Genomic DNA, 25,773 nt, shown 5'->3' with positions numbered 1-25,773 from the left:
AACATAGTTCCATATTGTAGTTTTATTATTTCATTTAAAGTATAACAACTTTGAGAATATCATACACAAACATAATAAAATGTTCTTACATAAATATATTTTAAAGTGAAAAAAAGTTGTGCACACTTGTAATCACATCACTGAGGGAAACTGAGAGTCGTATTTTTCAATCCCACTTAGACAACTTAGAAAGACCTTGTCTCAAAAAATTACATCACTATGCCATTTCATTAATATGTAATTAAAATTTATTAAACATCCTTGATATAAGGAGACATAAATCATACCAAGAACCTAAACTGTTATCCTTAAACCTGACTCTATTATCTGGAGATACAGATTAATGGAGTGAAATTAATTTAGTTGGAGAAAGTGTGCCCAAGTTGAGAACTTCCTTTATAACGATGTTAAATGGCCAGAAGCATTTTGTATAGATTTGGTAACTACGCTTGTGTTATTATGTGCTATTGATTAGTCAGAGCAAAAAACACACTTTTAATTTGTGGTGTGACAATTTGTAATGACTACCAGGTGTCCACATCTTTTTATTATTATTATTATTAATTTATTTATTTATTGTATACTGCGGATCGATCTCGGGTCCTTGAGCTTGCGCAGCAGGCGGCAAAACCACTGAGCTAAATCCCCGGCCAGGTGTCCACATCTTAAAGTGCATCAGAGAAATAACAGCTGTCAAATGTTTTATGTACTAAAACACTATCAAAAAAGGTGTTTTCGGTTGCCCATATTATGTGAGAAAAATTAGTATCTTATTTTGTTTTCTCTTGAATTATTTGGATAATTGTGGTTAATTGTATTTGTCTTTGAGATCCTACTTATTTTGATTTTAAAATTACATCCATTTAAAATTACTTCGTAAAATGTAGCAACTTATTCTTTGCCTGTTACCTAACACAAAAAGTTGGAATGGGCAGCCACATTAGATATGTGCAGCACTAGGTAGTTGTAAATGGAAGAATACAATCATGGCACAGGCAATACTAGCCCTTATTCATACCATAGCTTATGCCAATCCCTGAATGCATATTTCCAAAAGTTACACTTTGTGGGAGGGAAATAATTATACTCCTCCAGCCCTCAGTGATGCCTCAGTTTTGGGTGAGACTTTATTTTCTTTGCTTTAGTGTTCTATGCTTCAGTTTCTCATGTAATGGTACCATCTCTTCTCTTAATGTCAAACCCGATGGATTCTGAACCCTTTCTTTGGGATGCACTCTTCTAGAAAGAGCCTGACTTTCCTACTCTCTGGGAGAGGAGTAGCTTGAAAATATTTCTTAAAAATACAGAGCAAATGTGATAATAGTTAATTTTATGTGTTAATTTGACTGGAATATAACATTCTAAGATATTTACATAAGCATTGTTATAGGTATGTCTGTGAAGGTGTTTGTGGAAGAATTGGCACTTGAATAGGTAGACTACAGAGAGGAGATTGCCCTCTCCAATGTTGATGGACTTCATCTAATCCGCTGAAGGACTGCATAGAACAAAATGGTAAAGTTTGGGAGAATTCATTCTCTGACTGTCTTCAAACTGAGACATCAGTCTTCTCCTGCCTTTGACTTGGACATGTATTGAAGCTTTCACAGTCAACTCCTTTGGCCCTCAGACATTTGGACTGAGACTAGCAATATTCCATCACCTGACCTTGGTCTCTAACTTGCTGATTGCAGATCATGGGACTACTCAGCATTTATAACATGAGCCAGTTCCTGTTCTTATGGCTTATATCTAGATGTCCCCCCAAAGCCTCATGAATTCATAGTTGGGGCTTTTGAGAGGTGGCTGGATCATAGATTTGTGATACTGGATTAAGGGTGTGACAACTGGATTAGTCCACTGACTATTTTAGCATAGTTCTACATGTAAGTAATGGGAAGGCCCATCCTAGTTGTGGGTGGCACAAATCAATAAGCTTGTAGCCCTAACAGAATAAAAAGGGAAAGAAAGGTTTGCTGTTTTTCTGGTTCCTTCTTTCCACACCATGAGCAAGCTTTGTCTGCCATGCCCTCGGCCATGCTACTCTACCTTGGAGACAACTGACTATGGACTGAAACCTCTACAAACTGTGAGCCAAAATAAACCTCTCCTCCTTTAATGTGTGTGTGTCAGATATTTGGTCTCAGCAACAAGAAAATAAGACAAATGTCTTTATGTATCTACATATATATAAAGATATTAATGTGTGTGTGTATATCTCCTTTTGATTTTGTTTCTCTTTAGAAAGCAGACTAATAATGGGGAAAAGGGATAGAGATACTTATGACTCCTGTGTTTTAACATGCATAGCTGCTTTCTTAATGAATGAAAATATAAACACCCTTTGAGAAAATATAGCAAACTGACTTTCCAGAAAGTCATTCATAAACATCTTTCTCTTTAACCTCCTTTTTTCTACAGAGCATAAAATATTAAAACACTCATAAGTACAGTTGGCCTGGGATCAAGTTCCACATAGTAAGATATAGATTTTTTTCAAGCAATGGTATTGCTTTCCTTATGGCTGGAGATATGATATATTTTTTACTACCATAAGCATAAGAACCACTCACTTAAAATAGGGAAATTTAAAGGTGGAAGCTATTGGGGATTTGATGAGACTGTAGATACAGAACACATGCATTGTACTTACAGATATTGCTACACAAAGCATGTAAGTTCCTGACTTTTCCACCTACTATTGATTGTATTTTGTTGCCTACGGTCACAAACACTGCTAATGATACAAATCCTTAGACATTCAATTATTTCTGTAATTGAACACCTGATACAACAAGTGCTACTTTGATAATAATTGTTGAAATAACCAGTGTTATAGAGAATTAAATAAAACATAATTTAGCATAAACTTTGGCAAAGCCATCTAAACTCCATAATAATTTATAATAAATATCATACTTCCCCAGCAATTAAATATATTCAGCAGCTCATGTATGTTTGTCTCAAAGAATATATTTTTCAATCTTTTTTGTCAAGTAATTTTTTTCTACAATGATAATATAAAGGAAGAAATATCCTCTGTTCAAAATACGCTTCCATTTCTGATGGGATTTTCTTCTTTATACACAAGAATCTTAGTGTTTTACTTCACCAAATGTACTTATTTTTTATTTGCTCCTTTCATCAACTCAAATATATTTGTTTCCTAAATTCACTCAAATAACCCTTATTCCTAGAAAACAATGAAGCTAAAAGATTATCCTTTCCTTTCCATAGTAAATTTCACTATCTGATTTTCATTAGCACATTGAGTGCTGTGGGTAAGTGGAGAGGGAAAGAACAGGAACATAAACATAGCAGTTAGGAAAACAAATTGCAAATTCCTGAATTAGTATCTTAATGAATTCAAATCTAAGAAAGTTATGAGTTTCTGAGGGCAATGCGAGTGACCAATTTTCTACCTGAAAGATACCTTAGATATCATTTAGCTTTAATCCACTATTTTACACATAAGCAAGCTGAAGCTTAGAAAAGCAATGCCATTTGCCAAAACTTTCCTACCCAAAGGGGTGGAACTTGAACATGAGCCTCCTGATGTTTGGACTGATGCTTTTTTGGTAACCTGGTTAACTTGACTTAGTTTATGTTATGCTAGACACAATATTTTTCTTTCTTTTTTATATTTTAGCTGACTATAGTCAGCATACTCACTTGCTTTTTATTCTTAATCCTTCTTCCCTTTGAATTTTGCTTTAGCTACATTTCTTGAATAGATCTTTTGAAAAAAATTTGCTTCAATCTTTTATTAAAAAGAGCATGATGAAGGCATTTAAATTATGAAATATGTATGAACTCCCACGTGCATGTTTGCAATTTAAGATTTTACTTCAAGGAAACAGTATTTTTTAATAGATTTTAATAAGGTCACCTAGACTTAAATTAGTGTAGTAAATTCTAGATTGTTTTCCTTAATAGCCAGTCATTATTTACAAGATGCTTATAAACTGAATCATGCTTATTTTTAAAAATTTGTACTTCACAGTTACACATTAGTTTTAAATACATTTAGTTTTAGGGCCTAACTAAAGCATTACTTTGGTTTTAAACAAATTTACTACATTTCTAAGTTAAAGAAAATAGTACAAATCTAATGTACTTGATAAAGTCAAAGATACCCATTTTTTTCAGATACTAAAAATGTATACATACCACTGGTAACCTCTAAAGAGAGAGGAGGAGAGATGAAAAGAAAGAGGAGGGAAAGGGAAGAGAGCCAGAAAAAGGAGAATAAAACAGATCCTACATTTTAAAATCAGCCCTATTTATTAGTAATATAAATAATGCAATGGACCTGATGTTTAGGATATGAGAACATGATAACAAAGGTTCAGCTGCCTGCAATGATGAGGTAATGGTGTGTTACATGGGCTGAATAATAACACAGCAGAGTACTCTGTGAATTTGAAACTGCACTTGGTAACGACCTTCCACTGAGGGCTTAGGGTATCACAGAGAACCAGAGCAATCACAACCAGGCAATTCTCTCACCATCCATTCTACCTGATACTAGAGGCACAGAATGACTAGACAAATTTAGAAAGAAGCAATAAAATCTAGTGAAGCAGCTAAATTGTCTGTAAAAGACTGGTCACTGCCCAAAAGTAGGGTATAAAAAGGAAATGCATTCTAAATTACTTTCGAACAGTCTGAAATAAACATTTTTATGTAGTTCACCTGCATCGTATAGCCTTACAATATTCAGCACACCATTCTTCAGATCCTATGGTTAGTATCAGGCTTTTGGGGCAACCTGAACTTTTTTACTTCTATACATAAATTTACTTACATAAAAGTTGTTTTTGTCCTTTAGAGCATTAATTTTCAGAAAAATGGAATATTGCAACTGATCCATATTAAGTATAAATTTAGGTTACTGTCTTTCTGAAAAAGAATAAAAAATAGTGATTTGGGATTATGATCATTAAAATCTAGTAGTATAGTAAATTGAGACCATTATAATGATACACTAGCTATTTGAAACATCAGTGGCTTATTACTGTAGTACTTGTTTCTTGCTCACATAAATCTTTCCACATGATCATTTAGAAATGTAAGGTTTCCATTTTGTTCCTTTGACTTTTTCTAGGGACTTAAAATCATGTGTTTAATTAAATGATAGAGAATGAAACTACTAGAAACACATACCCATATACTCACATGTAAGAGATTTCTGAATGGTCGAAAGGGAACACACATCACTATCTCTCATACTTTCCTGGCAGGAATAATCACAAATTGCCACTTATATGTAAATGGTTTAGTGGGAGTTGAAAAACAATGGATTTTACCTGATCAGCTACTTTCAAGGACCACTTGCATATAATTGCTCTGCATTTGCCACTTTTATCAGGAAATATTTATTTTTAAATATTAGCTCCATTTGCTTTCCTAAATTCATATACAAATCACGGATGGTTTTGCTAATACTATAAAGGATGTAAAAGGCCAATAATATAACACATCTTCCCCAAGACCAAGATATTCTTCTCATAGATCATAATATCTTTCATTTTACAAGACTTTTGAAGTATTTTACTTTTTTCTGTACTTGGAATGGTTTGACTTCTGTCCTTCATAAATTCCCTTTATTTTTAAATTTGATTTTCTCTTTGTAGCATTCTCTAACCTATCTTTATCACATAAATCTATCCTTTTTCTCTTTAACATTATTTTACACTTAACCTTTATGATGTTTCACTAGATTTCATTTATGGTCAGTAAAAAGTATTACTGATATCTCTTTGTCCTGTCACGTACCAGCCAGAGTGGATGAAGCACTGGTATACTCAATCAGTCTGACAGATGACTAGAATAAATTAATATAAAAAAATGAAACAAGTTGTAAGAGTGTAACAGTAAATTTCTACCAAATTGTTTCTAAGAAGCACATTGATTTTAATAAAGATAAAAATACATGCTCATGGACATCACACACACACACACACACACACACACACACACACACACACTTTCCAAAAAATTAAGCTAATTTAGAGAATACAAATTTGGTTTTATTTTTTAATCATTTTGAGTGTTGCTGGTTTTATTGAAATGTTTCTGTATGTGCATAAACTAAAATATATAGAAAAGTATGGGAATATGTGTAGTTATTTAAATGAAAATTTTGAGCTACAGGGCGTAATAAAAACACTTTTATAGTCAGCACTAAATTATGTGATAAAATAAATTTGCAATGCTAAAAAGATTTAATCAGTTGTTTTAATAGCAATATTGAATTTTAGCTGAATGATATATATTTACTTCATGAGGATGTTTTATTAGTATACATAGTCTCATTTTTTTGAATAATTATCTGCTCAATTTACTGAACATTTACTCTATGACAGACTTTTTTTTTTTTGGTACTGGGGATCGAACTCAGGATCTTGTGCTTGCGAGGCAGGCAGCAGAACCACTGAGCTAAATACCCGGCCCTCTGTGATAGACTTTTTAAACATACCTGCTCTCAAGTTTAACAATATCTCCATATTCTGTAAATGGAACTTGAAAGCCAGAAATGTTTGAGAAATATTTATTTTAAACTGCTACATGTAAGAAGATAATTCTCCATCGATCTCTTGCATTTTTGCAATCAATAAAGACTCCTCTCTGTTAGGTCCCAAAAGAAGAACACAAGGTCTAACAAGTAATTTGATTCTTTGAATCTTGGAGACAGAATGTATCTCCCTTGAGAATTGGTCTTGAGCCTTTACATCCATCAACTTGACAGTCAGGATATTAACTAAGTCTGAGCTGAAAGCTATCGAGGAACCCACAGTATTCGTTCTACCTTAGAAGCTCAAATCCTAATAGATCCTCTGAGTCACAAGTCTGTGTTGTTGATGCTTATGCTGGTTGGAGTCTCTGACAAAAGGAGAAAGGAACTTCCAGCCATGGGTACCACTTTAGGAGGCAGTCGTGTCACCACTCATACAGAGCAACCAGCTACTAGGAAAAGATCTATTAGGTTGCTTCTTGATACTTGTCAAAACTGAATGTCTGATCCTTGTGATCCTTAGTACACTTTAGACTGATATTACCATTTTAGGGTGAATCAACTTATACTCACCTTACATCCAAATAGTATGTTTAAGAAAAATGGCACTATTTCTCTGTGAGAAACCTTAGGCATTGAAATAACCTGCTCAAAGTAAACACAAAACCAGTTCTGACTTTGCTTTTCTTAGTCGTTTCTGGTCTATAAGTCTTAATAAGAAGATTGACCACTGAGTGTGACTATACCCAGAAAGAGATCATCTTGGCAAAGCAGCTTGCTGGGTAATTAATTATCATGAAGAAAAAAATGTGAGAGTCAGACTCATGAATATTTGAAATTCTGTCCCAAACATTTCTGGGCATAATGCTCCTCCTTAAAGCCAAACTTGGTACTGATTGGACCTGGTTGCTCAGAAAACTGAAGGTCAAAGGTGAGGTTCATACTCTTGTTTGCCTCAGCCTGCTTCTTGGAATTGTATTGATGGCAGCCTTAATTAGATGCCATGGGAGAAAATAGGACAGATTTTGTCATAATTATTGACAACTAGATGAGTCAGAGTGGCTAACGCAGTCATGTGTGCATGAGAACCTTTGCACAAAGATGGTACAATAAAAAGCTGGAAATAGGAAACAATTATCAGCTTGCTTGTTGTGTAGTTTTTGTCTTTTGAGCAAAGTACTGATTACTATTTTCCCAAGTTAGTTTTAAACGACATTTGTATAGGTAGTATTCTTTTTTTCTTCTTTTTTTTTTTTTTTGGTTCATGCTTGCAGTACCAAATACATACATTGCAGGCAGTTGGTAAATGTACATGACACATATTAATTCTCTTTTATCCCCTCCCCCTTTACCCTCTCCTATCCTACAACTCTTGGTTGCTTCCCAATTTGCAAAAACTCTATCTCCCTATATCCTATTTTACATCTTTTGTTTTGTTCTTTGCTTTATGTGTGCTTTGGGTTTCTCATAGAAGAGAAAACTTACTATACTTAAACTGCATAATTTATTTTACTTAACATTATGGACTCAAAGTGCATCCATTGTCTTACAAAAGACTCAAATGTATCATTCTTTGTGGTAGAATAGAATTCCATTGTGTACAAACACCACATTTCCTGCTTCTATTCATCTGGTGATGGACATTTAGGTCACTTCCATGATTTAGCTCTTTTGAATGGTCCTACAATAAACATGGGTATGCAAGTATCACTGTAACATAATATCTTTAACTCTTTGGGTGAGATACCTAGAAGAGAAATATTAGGTCGAATAGAATTTCTATTTTTAGTAGTTTTAGGAATCTTCATATTGATTTCCTTAGTTGTACTACTTTACATTCCCAATAAGGCAGAAGTTTCCCTTTTTTTCCCACAGCCTCAGTAGTATTTGTTATTATTTGATTTCTTGATAATAGCCATTCTGTCTGGAGTAAGATGTACTCTATTATTTTATTTAGAATCTCTGATGACCAGTGATGTTGGACTTTTTTCATGTATTTATTAGTCACCTGTATTTCTTCTTCTGAGAAGTGTCTATTCATTTCAGTTGCCCATTTTTGACTGGGTCTTTATTTTGGGGGATCTAATTATTTTGAATTCTTCATATATTTTAGATATTAGTCTTCTATCCAAAGAGGTGTAGCTATAAAAATTATCTTTCCATTCTGTAGGTTATCTCTTCACTCTGTTGGTTGTTTCCTTTGCCAGGCAAAGCTTTTATCTAATTTGTTGATTCTTGATGTTATTTCTTATGCAATTGGGTTTAGGTTCAGAAAGTCTTTGCCTGTGCCTGTGACTTCAAGAATTTCACTTACCATACCTCCCAGCATGTTACGTGTTTCTGTTTTAATATTTAGATCTTTAAAACATTTTGATTTTAGTTTAGTATAATGGTGAGAGCTATGGGTCTAGATTTGGTATTCTAAATGTGAATAGCCAATTTTTTCAGCGCATTTTGATAGAGAGACTACCATCCCTCCAGTGGATGTTTTTGGATCCTTTGTCAAAGAATAGGTGACTGAGTGGGTCTAAGGTTTTTCCTGTACCCACCATTTATTACATTTGTTTATATATCTATGCTTGTGCCATGCCACGCAATTTTTATCATTGTAATTTTGTAATATAACTTGAAATCTGGAATGAAGATGCCTCCTTCTTTGCTCTTGTTACCCAGGATTCCTTTCGCTACTCTGTCTCTTCTGGTTACATATAAATTTTTGGATTGTTATTTTTTAGTTCTGTGAGGACTGTTGATGGTATTTTGATTTGAATTGCATTAATCTATGTATCAGTTTTGGAGTATTGTTATTTTGACAATGTTGGTTTTACCTACACAGAAATGAGGATCATCTTTTCATTTTTTAAAGTCCTCTTAAATTTCCTTTTTTGGAGTAAGTTTTGTTGTAACAGTCTTTCACTTGCTTATTTACATTAATTTCTAGTATTTTATTTTTCTTGTTGTCGTTGTTAATGGTATTGTTTTCCTAAATTCTTTCTTGATGCATTTGTTACTGGTGTTCAAAAATGCTATTAATTTGTGTGTGTTGTTATTGATTTTTGTGTGTTCATTTTGTACCCTGCTACATTCCTGAATTTGGTTATTCTAAGAGTCTTTTTGTGGAATACTTTGTGGGTCTTCTATGTAGAGTATCATGTCATATGCAAATAATGATAATTTGACTTCTTCCTTTCCTATACATATTCTTTTTCTTTCTGTTGCATGATTGCTCTGGCTAATATTTTGCATACTATGTTGTCAGTGGTGTTGATAGTGGACATACTTGTCTTGTTCCTGATTTTAAAAGGAAAGCTTTCAGTTATTCTCCATTTAAAATGGTGTTACTCATTTGTCATAGATGCTTGTGTCAGATTAAGGTCTATCTGTATGATTTTCTTCAGGATTTTCTTCGTGAATGATTGCTGAATTTTGTCAAGTGATTTTTCTTCATGGACTGAAATGAACATGTGAGTTTTGACCTTACTTCTCTCCATAAATTGTATTACTTTTATTGATTACCATATATTGCAACATCTTTGGAACCCTGGGAGGAATCCTACTTGGCTATGATGTATGATCGTTTTTCTGATTTCTTTCATTCTCTTTGCCAATATCTTATTAAGAATTTTTGCATAAATTTTCATTAAGGAAATTATCATGAAAATTCCTTTTTTATTTTGGCCTTTGGCTGGTTTGTAGATCAGAGTTATCCTGGCTTCCAGAAATGAAATTTAAAGCAGACCTACCTTTTCAATTTCTTTGAAGAGTTTGAGGATTATTGGTGCTATAACTTCCTTAAAGGTCTTGTATAATTCAGCACTGAATCCATCAGGTCCTGAGCTATTCTTAGTTGATAGATTTTTGTTTTATTGATTACACTGATTGTCAAAGGGTTGTTCAGAATTTTTATGTCTTCTTGGTTTAGGTTGGTTATTTGTGTGACTCTAGGTATCTGCCCATTTCTTTAAGATTTTTCCAATTTGACAGATTACAAATTTTCATAGTAGTTTCTAACTATGTTCTGCATTTCAGTAGCATCCATTGTGATTCTGACTTTACTTTTTTTCTTCTTAAATTCTTTTATTGGTACATTTTAGGTATACAACACAATTACATTTCTCATTGGGAACTTGTACCTTTACCTGATGCATCTTGGTTCTTATTTTTTCCCCATTCCTAGGCCTCCCTTCACCCCCTCCACCCTTCCCAATTTACAAAGACTTTATTTCCATTTTTTCCATTTCTCAGCATTTTTCCTTTCCTTTCTTTACTTTCCCCTGCCCCTCCCACAACCACTAACCCTTTGGACCTTTTCTTCCTATTTTGCATTATCGATTATTCATTCTAATTATTGGTACATTTTAGGTATACAATATAATGGCATTCATCCTTGGAAATTTGCACCTTTACATAATCTCTCTTGGTTCTGATTTTTCACCGTTTCCCAGTCCTATCTTTAACCCCTCCATTCCTCCCTATTTACAAAGATTTTGTTCCTATTTGTCCATTTTATATTAATTCCATTCCCTTCTTTCCTTTCCCCTACCCCTCCCACTTCCTTCACCTTTACCCCTTTTCTTCCTATTTCACATCATCTATTATACATTTTAGTCCTTATTTACACTTTTAGTTTCTCACATCAGAGAAACTATTGGGTATTTATACATGTGTGTCCTATTTATTTCACTTAAGAGTATCACCTCATTGTGCATCCACCTAGCTATAAATGTCTCTAATTGCTCATTTTTTTCTGGCTGAGTAGTTATATTAAAAAAACCCACATTTTATTAAAAAAACCACATTTTCTTTATCCAGTCTTCAGTTGATGGGCAATTGGGCTGTTTCCAAGTTTTAGCTATCACAAACTGTGCTGCTATGAACATTGGTGCACATATATCACTGTGGTATGACTCTTTTAATTCTTTGGGGAAGATCCTCAGCAGGGGAATAGTGGGTTCAAATGGGACTTCCAGTCCGAGTTCTTTGAGGTATCTCCATACTTATTTCGACAGTGGTTGCACCAGTCTACACTCCCACCAGCAGTGGAGCAGGGTTCCTCTTTCCCCACAGCTCCACCAGCATTTTTTATTGGTTGATTTCATGATAGCAGCCATTCTTTCTGGAGTGAGGTGGAATCTCAGTGTTGATTTCATTTGCATCTCTCAAATGACCAGTGATGTTGAACATTTATTCATATATTTATTTGCTATTTCTACTTCTTTGTCTGAGAAATGTCTGTTCATTTCAGATGCCCAATTTTGGATTGGGTCTTTAAATTTGGGAGGTCTGATCTTTTTAATTTCTTTATAGATTTGAGATAGTAGACCTTTGTCTGAGGAAAGCAGGTAAAGATTTTTTCCCACATTGTGGGTTGTCTCTTCACATTGCTGGTGGTTTCTCTTGCTGTGCAGAAGCTTTTTAATAAGAAGCAATCCCACTTGTTGATTATTTGTGCTAGTTCATGGGCAACTGAGGTTTTGTTCATAAAATCTTTTCCTGCAACAATGTCTTCAAGAGTTCTACCGAAACGATAGCAGATGAGCCAGTCCCAGAACCTGGAAGGAAGCTCTCCCACCAGCATCCCAAGCTCCTAGGGCAGAGAAGCTGAGCTGGTCCGAGCACCCAGAAAGAAGCTCCCCCTCTGCCATCCCAAGCTCCTAGGGCAGAGAAGCTGAGCCAGTCCCAGCACCCAGAAGGAAGCTCCCCCACTCCCATGTCAACCTCCTAGGGCAGAGAAGGTGACAGCGTGGCTGCCAGAAGCACCCCCCCAAACCGTGGAAATAAGAAGACACATAAACAAGCCTCAAAAACAGACTTCTGAATCACCTCTAGCAACCCCAAAGGGAACTGAGATGGAACAATCTGATACTCAACCACCTGGACTCTCTGAATTGGCAACAGAAGAGGATCTGGGAAAAATGAAATCAGAAATAATTACTCAGATAACAGCAAAAATTTTGCTCATGGTGCAAGATAAGATTAATAAATCTAGAGAGGACAAAGATAAAAAATATAGGATCTCAGGAACATGATGGAATCTCAACATAGGAAACAAATGGAATCCATAAAACAGATGCAAATAGATTTCCAGGAGATTAAAAACTCCATCGAAAGTCTGCATACCAGAATGAACGAATGTGAGGATAGAATTTCACATATAGAAGAAAAGATTGCAATTAGTGGCCAGGAAAAGAAAAATTGCTTTAAAATTGTAAAGGAACATGAGAAATTAATCCAGCAGCTGCTAGACAGTGCAAAGAAGAATAACATAAGACTGACTGAAGTCAAGAAAGAAAGAGAAGAGAGAGCAGATGACATAAAACAACTGTTCACAGAAGTGATGGCAGAAAACTTCCCAACCACGGGAAAATAATTTGACATACAGATAAGTGAGGCATATAGAACTCCAAATAGCCAAGATCAAAAAAAAAATCTACACATAGGCATATAATTGTTAAAATTCCAGAAACTCAACAGAACAAAGTTCTACAAGCAGTGAGAGAAAAGAAACAAATCACATACAGAGGAAACCCATCAGAATCACAGCAGACTTCTCAATGCAAACCCTCAAGGCAAGAAGAGCTTGGAGTGATGTATCTCAAGCCCTAAAGGAAAACAACCTCTAACCCAGATTGATGTACCCTGCAAAACTATCTTTCAAAATGGATGGAGAAATAAGATAGTTTCATGACAAAGAGCACCTCAGGAACTTCATGAATATCAAACCAGCACTCCAAAAAATTTTAGACAGTACCCTAGGAAAAGACAATGAGGATCACAACCCCAGGAAACTCAGCAGAATGAATACATTGGGTGTGACAAATTAGACGTAAAGGGGAAGAATCCAACAAAAAGAAAAAGTCATAACAAGGTTTTTATGACTTTTAACTTCATCTCCCTAATGAGTGTATAATTCAATCTTGTTATTGTACTGATTAGTATATTTCTGATTCTAGAGTTGGACACCTTTCCTTGTGCTATACTGGCTATTTGTCATCTTCTTATGTCTACTTTTTAATTGAGTTGTCTATTAAGGAGCTCTAAGAGTTCTTTATATATTCTGCTCATAGGTTATATGCATTGTAAATATGGTCAGTTTAAGGAATACTTTTCATTTTAATGATGTCATTTAAAGTTCTAAATTTTGATGAAATCTACTTTATCAATTTTTTTCTTTTATACATCATGTCTTTTGTATACTAGGTAGTCCTTGCCTTCACGAATTCATAAATATTTTCCCTTATAATTTCTTCTTAAAATTTTATACTTTCAGGCTTTCATATTTAGGTTCATAGATCCCTTCTAGTTATTTTCATGTATGGAAATAAAGGGTTGAGGTTAATTTTTATATATATGGATACCAGGTGTTCTAGTGCCATTTGCTGAAAACACTATCTCTTCCTTGGCTCTTGAATTGAGTTTATATTCTATAAAATGCTAATGTTATATAATCTTTCAAAACTCAGTGGACCGTATATGTGTGGTTCTATTTCAAGATTGTCTGTTTTATTCAAATGATCTATATGTCTTTCCTTACACCAACACTGCCTTGATTACTGTAGCTTTAGAAGAAGTCTTAAAATTAGGTACTAAATGTCTTCCAACACTGTTTTTGTTTTTGTTTTTGTTTTAACTTTTCTAGGTCCTTTGTGCTCCTACATAACTTTTAAATTTCAGCATCCAATTCTTCATTTATAGCAAGTATACACAGACTTGAATTTTTATATATACCTTGTGTTTTCTAATCCTGCTAAATTCAAATACAAGTTCTAGGGGCTCCTAAAGATTTCTTAGTATTTTCTCTGTAGATGATCATTTCATCTATATATAAAGATTTTGCTTCTACCTTGCCAATCCTATCCTAATTGTGTCATTTTATTGCCAGACTATTTTGGTTGGGGGCTAGGTTTCAAAGTTTAATGGACAGATAAAGAGTAAGCATATCTCCCCTTGTTCCCCACCTTAAGGAGAAAGCATTGTATCTTCTCCATTCACATAAGACATTTTTGCTGGCAGTATGGAGAACATGTCTTTAATCTGTTGAGAAGTTTCTGTTCTACTTCTAGTCTCCTGATAGCTTTTACCATGCAGAGCTGAAGAATTTAGTCCAATACTTTTTCCCCAACTAGTGACAGGATCATTTGACTTTTTCCCTTCCTCTGTTAAAATGATGACTTTTGGGGGTGGATCTTCCAATGCTGAACCAACACTGTCATCCCTATAACAAAACCACTTTCTACATACTGCCAGATCTGACTTCTATTAGTTTGTTTTGTTGAACACATTTCTATCTATGTTCATACTTTTTTCTTCTATTATCTTTATCCAGTTTTAGGATTAGCACAATGTACAGGTCCTAAAATGAGGGGAGAAGTGTTCTTTCTTTTTTCTGCTTTAATTGTTTGATATAATTTATCAGTTAAAATGTATATGAGCCTGCTGCTGTCATATAGGTAGGTTTTCAAGCTAGGAATATACTTTCTTTAATAGGTGCTATTCAAATTTTATATTTCCTCCAGAGTTAGTTTCATTAATTTGTCTTCCAAGTTACTTCTTAGAAGTTGTCAAATTTATTTCAAAACTGATTTTTGAAATATGCTTTCTATATCCTTTTGAATTCTGTAAAATCTGTGGTAATGTCTCCTAGATCTTGATATTGCAACTTTTAAAATGTATAATTGATATTGTGCAATAGGAAGAAAAGGTCTAAAGGAGCAGGGGTAGGGGTGGGAGTGGGAGGGGTAGGGGAAAGGAAAGAGGGAAAAGAAAAAATATGAGAAAAGGAAAAAAATGGAAACAAAGTCTTTGCAAAGAGGGAAGGATGGAGGAGGGTGAAGGGGGGGGGAGGAGAAAAAAATAAGAACCAAAATACTCATGTAATGGGTACATGATCCCAATGATGAATGTAACTGTATTTTATACCTAAAATGTACCAATAAACTTAATGGGAAAAAAAAAGAATTCTACCTAACTTCTGTTCCAACTGGTTCAGCATTTCTATTTTAATATTTAGATCTTTAATCCATTTCGATTTTAGTTTAATGTATGGTGAGAGATATAGGTCTAGTTTAAATCGTTGGCAAGTTGAAACCCAGTTTTTCCAGCACCCTTTATTAAAGAGGCTATCTTTCCTCCAGTGAGGGTGTTTGGCTCCTTTCTCGAAGATGAGATGGCCGTGTCTGGCATTGTTTCTGCATCTGCTAATCTGTTTCACTGGTCCTTGGGTCTGTTTCTTTGCCAGTACCATGCTGTTTTATCACAGTAGCTTTGTAGTATAGTTACAGGTTGGGGTTTGTGATACCCTGTGCCATGGCTCTGTTACCTGAAATTGCTTTTGCTATTGTAGGTCTCTTTTTTTTTTGTACTGGGGATCAAATTCAAGCCCTTGTGCTTGTGCCACAGGAGGAGAAGCCATTGAGCTAAATCCCAAGTCTTCTGGGTCTCTTCTTCTTCCAAATGAATTTTTTTATTGTTTTCTCAAGGTCCGTGAAGTATGCTGCTGGGATCTCAATTGGAATTGCATTAAATCTATAGAGCAGTTTTGGAAGTATGGCCATTTTCACTATATTCATCCTTCCTACCCAGGAGCAGGGGATGTCTGTCCATTTTCTGATATCATCTTCAATCTCTCTTTTCAGAGTGCCATAGTTTTCAGAGAAGAGTCTTTGATTTCTCTTGTTAGGCTGATTCCTAGGTATTTCAGTTTTTTGGAAGCTATTGTGAAATCAATTATTTGCCCTATTTCTCTCTCAGTGAGTCTGTCATTGGTGTACAGGAAAGCTATTGATTTTTGTGTGCTGACCTTGTAACTAGCTACTTGACTGAATTTGGTTATTAAGTCTAGAAGACTTTTGGTGGAGTTCTTGGGGTCTTCTATGTAGAGTATCATGTCATCTGCAAATAATGACAATTTGACTTCTTCATTTCCTATCTTTATTCCTTTTATTTCTTTCTCTTGTCTAATTGCCATGGCTAGTGTTTCCAAAACTATATGGAACAAGAGTGGTGATAGTGGACATCTTTATCTTGTTCCTGATTTTAGTGTGAAGGATTTCAATTTTTGACCATTTAGTATGATATTAGCTATTGTTTCTTCACAGATGGCTTTTATCAGTTTGAGGTAGAGACCATCTATTCCAATTTTTTGTAGGGTTTTTATCATAAATGCATGTTGGATTTTGTCAAATGCTTTTTCTGCATCTATGGAGATAATCATATGGTTTTTGTCCTTGGCTCTATTGATATAGTGTATTACATTAATTGATTTTCATATATTGAACCATCCCTGCATCCCTGGGATGAATCCCATTGATCAGGGTGTATGATTTTCTTGATGATCTTCTGTGTTCTATTTGCCAGTATCTTATTAAGGATTTTTGCATCTATGTTCATTAGTGAGATTGGCCTATAGTACTCTTTTTCCGTTGGTTCTTTCTCGGCTTAGAGGATCAAGGTGGTGCTTGCTTCCAGGAATGAATTTGGGAGTATTGCTTTCCTTTCAATTTCATTGAAGAGTTTAAACAGTAGTGGCAGTAGTTCCTCTCTAAATGTCTTGTAGAATTCAGCAGTGAATCCAGCAGGGCCCGGGATTTTCTTAGTTGATAAGATTTTTATTACATTTTCAATTTCATTGGTTCATATTGTGTTGTTCAGAATTTTTAGGTCTTCTTCATTCAACTTTGGTAATTCATATGTATCTAGGAATCTGTCCATTTCTCCTGTGTTTTCCATCTTATTGGCGTATAGGTTTTGGAAGCAGGTATTGATGATCCTCTGGATTTCCACTGGGTCTGTTGTAATTTCACCATTTTCATTCCTAATTGCATGGATTTGGGCCTTTTCTTTCCTTTTTCTGCTAAGATTGGCTAAGGGTTTGTCAATTTTGCTGATTGTTTCGAAGAACCAACTCTTGGCTTCATTGATTTTTTTGTATCATTCTCTTAGTCTCCATTGCATTGATTTCTCCTCTGATCTTTATAATTTCCTCCCTTGTATGAGCTCTGGGGTTGTCCTGCTCTTCTTTTTCTAGAAGCTTGAGGTTCAGCATCAGGTTGTTTAATTGGCCTCATTCTGTTTTCCTAATATGCATATTCACTGCTATGAATTTCCCTCATAAGACTGCTTTCATTGTGTCCCATAGATTCCAATACGTTGTATTGTCATTGTCATTTAATTGAAGGAACTGTTTGATTTCTTCTTTAATTTCCTCTGTAAACCATTGGCTATTCAGAAGTGTGTTATTCAATTTCCACGTGTTTATAAAATTTTTTGAATTTCTTTTGCTATGGATCTCCAATTTCATCACACTATGGTCTGATAATATGCAGGGGATATCTTCAATTCCTTTGCACTTACTTCAACATGTTCTGTGCACGAGTATGTGGTCTACTCTGGAGAATGACCCATGTGCAGCTGAGAAGAATGTGTATTCTGATTTTGTAGGGTAGAACACTGTGAACATCTGTTAAGTTCATTTTTTCAAGAGTTTGATTGTTCTAGTATTTCATTACTTATTTTTTGTCTAGTTGATCTATTTGTGACAGTGGGGTGTTGAGGTCCCCCACTATAATTGTATTAGTGCATATATGACTTTTCATGTCCATTAGTATTTGTTTTATATAGTTGGGTGCACTAGTGTTTGGTGCATAGATATTTATGATTGTCATCTCTTCCTCTTGGATTCTTCCCTTTACAAGGATGTAGTGTCCTTCTTTGTCTCTCTTAATCAGAGTTGGTTTGAAATCTTCTTCATCTGCAAAGAGGATAGCTACTCCTGCATTTTTTTGTGTTCCTGTCATATGGAGTATTGTTTTCCACCCTTTAACTTTCAGTCTATGAGTTTCCTTTTGAATGAAGTGTGTTTCTTGTATGCAGCATATTGTTGAATTTTGCTTCTTGACCTATTCTGCCAGTCTATTTCTTTTGATTGGTGAATTGAGACCATTAACCTTGATGGTTATAACTGAAACATAGTCACTTTTCATTGCTATGACTTTTTCTTTTTTGTTAGGTTTTCCCCCTTTACATTTAATTTCTTTTCATGCCAGATGGGTTCATTCTGCTTTGCTTCCTGGGGCTGTGATCCTCAATGTCTGTTCCTAGGATATTGTGTAAAATTTTTGGAGTGCTGGTTTAGTATTCACAAAGTTCCTAAGGTGCTCTTTGTCATGAAAGTATCTTATTTCTCCATCCATTTTGAAAGATAGTTTTGCAGGGTACATCAATCTGGGTTGGTGGCTATTTTCTTTTAGAGCTTGGAATATGTCACTTCAAGCTCTTCTTGCCTTGATGGTTTGTGTTGAGAAGTCTGCTGTGATTCTGATGGGCTTTCCTTTGTATGTGATTTGTTTCTTTTCTCTAACTGCTTGTAGAACTTTGTTCTTCTGTTGAGTTTCTGGAATCTTAACAATTATATGCCTAGGTGTAGATTTTTTTTGATCAAGGCTATTTGGAGTCCTATATGCCTCACTTATCTGTATGTCAAGTTCTTTTCCCCTGCTCGGGAAGTTTTCTGCCATTATTTCTGTGAAGAGTTTTTTTATGTCATCTGCACTCTCTCCTGTTTCTTCATTGACTCCAATCAGTCTTATATTATTCTTCTTTGCATTGTCTAGCAGCTGCTGGATTGATTTCTCATGTTCCCTTATAATTTTGAAGCAATTTTTCTTTTCCTGGTCATTAATTCCAATCTTATTGTCTATATCTGAAATTCTATCCTCACATTGGCTCATTCTGCTGTGTAGACTTTCGGTGGAGTTTTTCATGTCCTCGAAATCTGTTTGCATCTGTTTTATGGATTCCATTTGTTTCCTATGTTGGGGTTCCATCATGTTCCTGAGCTCCTCTCTAGATTTATTAATCATGTCTTGCACTAGGTGCACAGTTTCTCCTGTTCTCTGAGAAATTATTTCTAATTTCATTTTTTCCAGATCCCCTTTTGTTGCCAGTTCAGTGGGTCCAGGTGGTTGAGTATCAGAGTGTTCCACCTCATTTTCCTTTGGGGTTGCTGTAGGTGATCTGGAAGTCTGGTTTTGAGTCTTATTTACATGTTTTCTCATTTTGACTGGGTGAGGGAGTCTTGGTGCCCATGTGGCTCACCTCCTCTGAGCCTGGAGAGGTGGGACTTGGGCCAGGAGTGGCAGTAGGGATGGTGGCCAGGAAGCCCCTTCCTCTGGACCAGGAGCAGTGGAATGGAGGCTCAGAAGCCTGTACCTCTGGGCCGGGAGCAGCAGGATGAATGGTGGCCCAGAAGACCCTTCCTCTGCACCAGGAGTCGTGGGACTGATGGCAGCCCAAAAACCTTTCCTCCTGGCCGGGATTGGTGGCACCCTGACTGTTACATTTCTAATTGCTTTGATGTGGGTCTCCTCTCTCTCTGTCTCTCTGTCTCTCTTTCTCTTTCTCTCTAGGTTTTCCAATGGATCTAGTTTGTTTGTTCTTTCAGTGAATTATCTCTTCAATTCATTGCTTCTTTGTATTTTTTTAAGACTCAATTACATAAACCTCTGCTCTGGTCTTTAATGATACTCTCCTTAAATTAGGTTTGGCTTTTGATTCTTGCTGTTTTCTAAGTATTTTCAGGTTCATCATTAGGCTATTTTTTGTTTTGGGCTCACTCTGTTTTTGTAATGTGAGCATTGATTTCAGTAGTCTTCCATTTTAGGACTGCTTTCATCATGTCACACAGGTTCTAGCACATTGTACTGACATTGTCATTTGATTTCTGAAATTTTTTAATTTCTTTCTTGATTTCCTCTCTAACCCATTAGGTGTTCAGGATTGTGTTACTAAGTTTCCAATTTTTTATATAGTTTTTGTGATTTATTTTGTGATTGTTTTTCTAGTCTCAATGCAAAATGGGCTGATAATAAACATGAAATGCTTTTAATTCTTTTGTATTTATTTAAGCAGGTTTGTAGTCTATTTTGGAGAAAGTTCCATGTACTGCTGAAAGGAATGTGTGTCTGTTGTAATAGGTTGAACACCATAGATATTTATGAATTCCATTTGTTCAAAATATGTTTTAGTCTGATATGTTTTTGTTGACTTTTTTTGATTAGTTGTTATTTTTTTGTGAAAGTTGGTTTTTGCCTCAGTGTGATTGTGTGGTGTTTATTGGATCTTTTATGCCTAGGACTATTTTTTTATGAAGTTAGATGTCCTCAAATTTGGTGCATACAAATGTTATCTCTTCCTGCTGGATTATTTCCTTAACTAGTATGTAGTAACTTTTTTGACTCTCCTGACTAGATTTAGCTTGAAGTTTACTTACCTGAGAGTAAAATTGCTCTTCTTGAATCCTTTCAGTACCCTAATGATGAAATATTGTTTTCCAATCTTTGATTTTTCAGTCTATGAATTTCTCTTTGGATTAGATGAGTTTCATGAATGCAGCAGATCTTTGGATTCTATTTCTTGATTCAATATGCCAATCTGTTTCTTTTAACTAGACAGTTGAGGCCATTAACATTGAGATATTACTGAAAGGTGTTGAATTATTTCTGATGTTGTGTTCTTTTTCTGTTGAAGACACCTTTATTTTTCATTTTATCTATTTGCCTTGCTTGATGTATTCATTCCATCTGAATTTTTTCAAGTGGTTTGTAACAAAATAATCTAGTCACACTTCTTTACAAAATGTTTGGTAAATATTTCATTGCATAATTAATAGAATATTAATGTACTTAAAACCATGATGCTTAAATTCTCTATAACATCATCTGAATATACCTCTTAATATGCATTAGCTAAATTAAATATATTAATTTTCTTACAGGACCTCTAATTTCTATTACAGTCTGTGTGACCCAAACAAAGTACTTAACTACTATTTTCTCAGTTCCTTCATCAATTAAATAGAAATAATAATAATAACTACTTCAGAGAGCAATTGTAGGGATTAAGATAATCCTGGTATGTAAAGCACTAACAACACTGCTGAACTAATAGCATACACTGTGTAAATGGTGAATATTATTATCATTGACATTATTGTTGTGTCATTCCTTGAATATAAGCAATGTGTTTTTACTAAAAGGGAATTGCATTCCCCTCCATTACCTTCATAATAGCTCACATGGAAATTTATGTGTTTAATAAACAGAATAGAAAATATGTCAAATGTATTGGAAACCTCAGTTTTGTACCTGGATTACCAAAAGCAACACATCAGAAACAATTGAAATAAATGGCTGCAGTCTTTTAAAGAGAATAAAAACACTTTAGTTATCTGAGTTCCATTTTAAGAAGAAAAAGTAACTTTGTTATAAATGTTAGTTAATAATTGCTGTGGTATAAAATGAAACCCCAAGGGTTGGAAGGGTTACAGATTGTTGAAAATAGCCAGGTTGTTGTGCACATCAACAGAGATTATTTCCTCTTAACTGGTAAAGGGGAGAGAGAGAGAGAGAGAGAGAGAGAGAGGAGAGAAGAAAGGGAGAGAGAAAGAAAGAGACATTTGTGCCAGTGGAGAGCCACCCCAGCCCCTAAAAAAGGTGAAGAGTCTGGGCTTCCTGTCCAGACTTACAAAAATGGATAACTATAAAAGCACAAAGGCAGAGGTAGAGAGAAACTGGAGTGAGCTTCTAAGCTGCCAGGCAATGAGAGAAATTATGAAGAGGCTCTGGATTTTCACCAGTTATCAAAATTACCAGAATAAAATAAAAGGATTGAAACCTCCAAGGGAAGGACATTTGGCTGATGTTGGCCTTTAAGAATATTTATTGAGAAAGATTAGTACATTTTTCTTAGTGATTAATATGTAATCCTGCTTCAGTGAGTATCTATGAAATTCTTCACCATCACTTCTTCTTCTGAGCACTGTTCATGATGTGTTTGGTGGTCATAACCACATTTGTACTATGTGAACCTGCACCCTGTGTTCCGGGATACATGTCTCACCCTGAACCTGAAGACCATTCCCTGGGATTTCTAGGACTGAATTTGTAAGAGAAACTACAGGGTCCAGTATTCTTACAGCTTTTCTCAAATTTTAGTGTTCGCTTCTTCCTTCATTCCCAGGTTACACAAGCATTACCACAGTAGATCAGACTAGATCAAACTGATTTTCTGCTTCTTGTTTACAAAATATTGCACACTCATATATCCAGGTAATATCTGCTAGATAATTTTTTATCATGTTATTTTTCTATAGACACAGTAATTTACTAAAAAATTGTGGGAGATATTCAATTATTTTCATAATCTCTATCATATCAAACAATAAGCCTCTTGATAAAAAAATGAGTATTTCAAAATAAATAATGCAAGGCCAGGGATTTAGCTTAGTGGTTGCTGTGCCTGCCTCGCAAGCGCAAGGTCCCAAGTTCGATCCCAGGTGCCAAAAAATAAATAAATAATGCATAAATGTATAAGATATATAGCCCTCTGTTATAAAATATTGCAATTTCAATTATAGCAAAAATTTAAATGCTCATTCATTTAGTGATTTTAATGAGATGTATGATTTAATAATATCCTTTACATAGCAGCCTTTCCCAAGCATGTTATAATAATATATAAAAGGATGTTGTATATTAATACTGTATAAATAGCTTATTTATTGAAAGTTTCTGTGTATGTAACATGTTAATGAGAATCTGAACATTCAAAGTGAGTCAATTTTCTTTTCTTACTATCTTATTGAATTACAAATAGACAAGCACGGTTTTGCATTGCATATATATATATATATATATATATATATGGCAATGAATACATTTATCAAAGTTGCTGGATATAATAAACCTATTGAAAACAAGGTTATCCCAAATTTACTCTGTAACTTTTTCTTGCATCAGATTAGTTTTTATGGAAGTAGTGTTGCAACATGCTAATATGCAGAATTGAAATATATATTTGTGCAGAAACAGAGCAGTGTGATGGAAAGAGAGCACAGGTGCTTAAGGGGCAAACACTGGGCTGCAATCTGGAAGCCACCAAAACTCATACTTTCTCACATTTCAAATTGCCCAGACTGAAGAATAGTAATTACTATAATCACCACCACATTTACTAGGTTATTGTTACATGCCAGGCACTGAGAATCTTATAATTTACTTCTTTTGCTAATTTAATCATTGCAGTAAAACTATTAAGTTAACATGATTTTTCCCATTGTACCAAGAAGGAAATCTGTTCTTATAGTGGAATACTTGAGATTCTAGCCTGGTTTGATGAAATAAGGAATCCAAAATGCAAATAACAGCTACACAACAATATATGATGCCTTAACTGGGATTAATTTAGAATCATATTAGATTCACACCCACCACCAGTGTCAGCTGAGGAAAAAAGGCATATAGAAAAAGAAAAAATTTGAGGCTGGTATATTACAGAGAAGGGCACAAAACATTGCATAGAATAACATGTCCTGAGTACTGAGGGCACAGATTTATTTCAGGAACTGTGGAAGGACAAAGGCATGCCGAAGGTTACATTTTTTTGACTTCCCAGTTTCATTGAGTCTACTTCAGTCATGAGAGTAAAACTGGTGGAGAATGAGGCATTCGAAGGTACAAACTAGTCATTAAATTCCTTTCTCATTCCTTGTCCTCATAGAACTGGTCCCTGACTTTACAGTACTCATCACAGAACTATGTCTATGAAAAGGTAGTGTTAAGTGCTCTTTGGTTTGAACACAATTGAATTGAATGGATATGAATTTAATTGATTTGACTGAAATTAAGCAGAATCCAAGCTGCAAGAAAACTGATGTCTACTTTAGATCATTTTAAAAGTAGTCTAAGAAATCACATAGTATAATGTCACTTGATGAGAGAGGAAGAATCCAATATACTTCAAAATGAAACCAAAGAGCATGCACATCTAATTAGTGGTGTGTTTTTGACAAATCTTAGCTTTCTGACTTCCTGCACAGCCTGACTCACTATGCAACTCTGTAGCTGTGACCTACACAGCTAGAGAGTATGAAGAAGTTGACAAGAATGAGGAGGAAAATCATTTTTATATCTATAAATAAGGGTTATAGAGATAAGTTGAATGAAGAATAGATTGTGAATAATAATATTAAACTCCACAATTCTATAACATGCCTCTAACTTCCAAATAGAAAGTGACTTTACAGTGTACTGGATGTGCTTTTAAAATCTAAAAACTAAGTTCATGCTATGAAAAAAAGGTATGAAGATTTAAATTTAAAAAATAGAAAATGATTTTGTCATTCACTGAATTATTACCATCATTTTCACTACTAGTGTCAAATTCTGGTGGAAATCACTCTGATTAAATCAGCATTAATAACTTATTTTCATCATCTTCATTGTTAAAATTCAATATTGGCTACCTTAAAATCAACCAAGATAATATAAAATCAAATGTGAAGATCTGAGTTTAATACATGGCAGCTTCCTTATAATATTATAGATTGAATATGCTAAATTATTTGCAAAGATATTATAAGAAAGTTACACTGCCTTAGCACTACTCTTTTTTCTGTGTGTGTGTGTGTGTGTGTGTGTGTGTGTGGTATCGGATTTGAACTCAGATCTTGCACACTGAGTTACATACCCAGCCTTTTTCTTTATTTTTTGTTTTGTGACAGCACCTTACTAAGTTGCTGAGTTGCCCAGGCTTCACTTGAATTTATGATCCTGCTGCCTCTGCCTCCCTAAATCCTGGGATGACAGGTGTGTTCCATCATGCCTGTCTCCACTACTGTGTCTTGAAACACATTATGACTCAAAGTCTATAAAATACTGAAACTCAAAAATCTGTTTATTTGTGATATGTAAGTATACAGATCTCCTAGAAGTATCATCTTTTAATACATTTCTTGTCATTATGGGTGGGTATTTCTTCATATTATATGTGAGAATTTCATGAAAAATTTGAAAGTGCCGTATTTGCAAAAAATAATCCCTTATCAAGCTTCAGTGATTCCCAATCTGTCCACAGTGTGGCAGTACTACCCAGAAAAAATGTATATCTTAAATAAAATAGTATATGCAGTGCAAATGATAACATAGATTGTTCTATATGAGGGTAATCAGAGTTTGTGCAGCATGGGATGGCGAACCTTAAAAAAACATATATATTTGACATGTTAAAACAGCTAAAGAAATATGATGTACTTATAACTGGACTTTTAAAAAAGTTACAACAGGACCTAAGATACATTTCTAATGATAAATGTATTTTGATCTTCAATCTCAATGGACTGATTTTTATAAAGATGACTATATATTTTCTACCTGATTTAAAGAATGCTTATCACTTCTGACAAGTAACTATAAAATCTT

Source organism: Heterocephalus glaber, unplaced genomic scaffold (genome assembly GCF_053883595.1).
Source record: "Heterocephalus glaber isolate CG9 unplaced genomic scaffold, H.glaber_assembly_v1.0 deba00001523, whole genome shotgun sequence".
NCBI lineage: Eukaryota > Metazoa > Chordata > Mammalia > Rodentia > Bathyergidae > Heterocephalus > Heterocephalus glaber.
The sequence above is the reverse complement of the archived record's forward strand: the minus strand, read 5'-3'. Positions refer to the sequence as shown.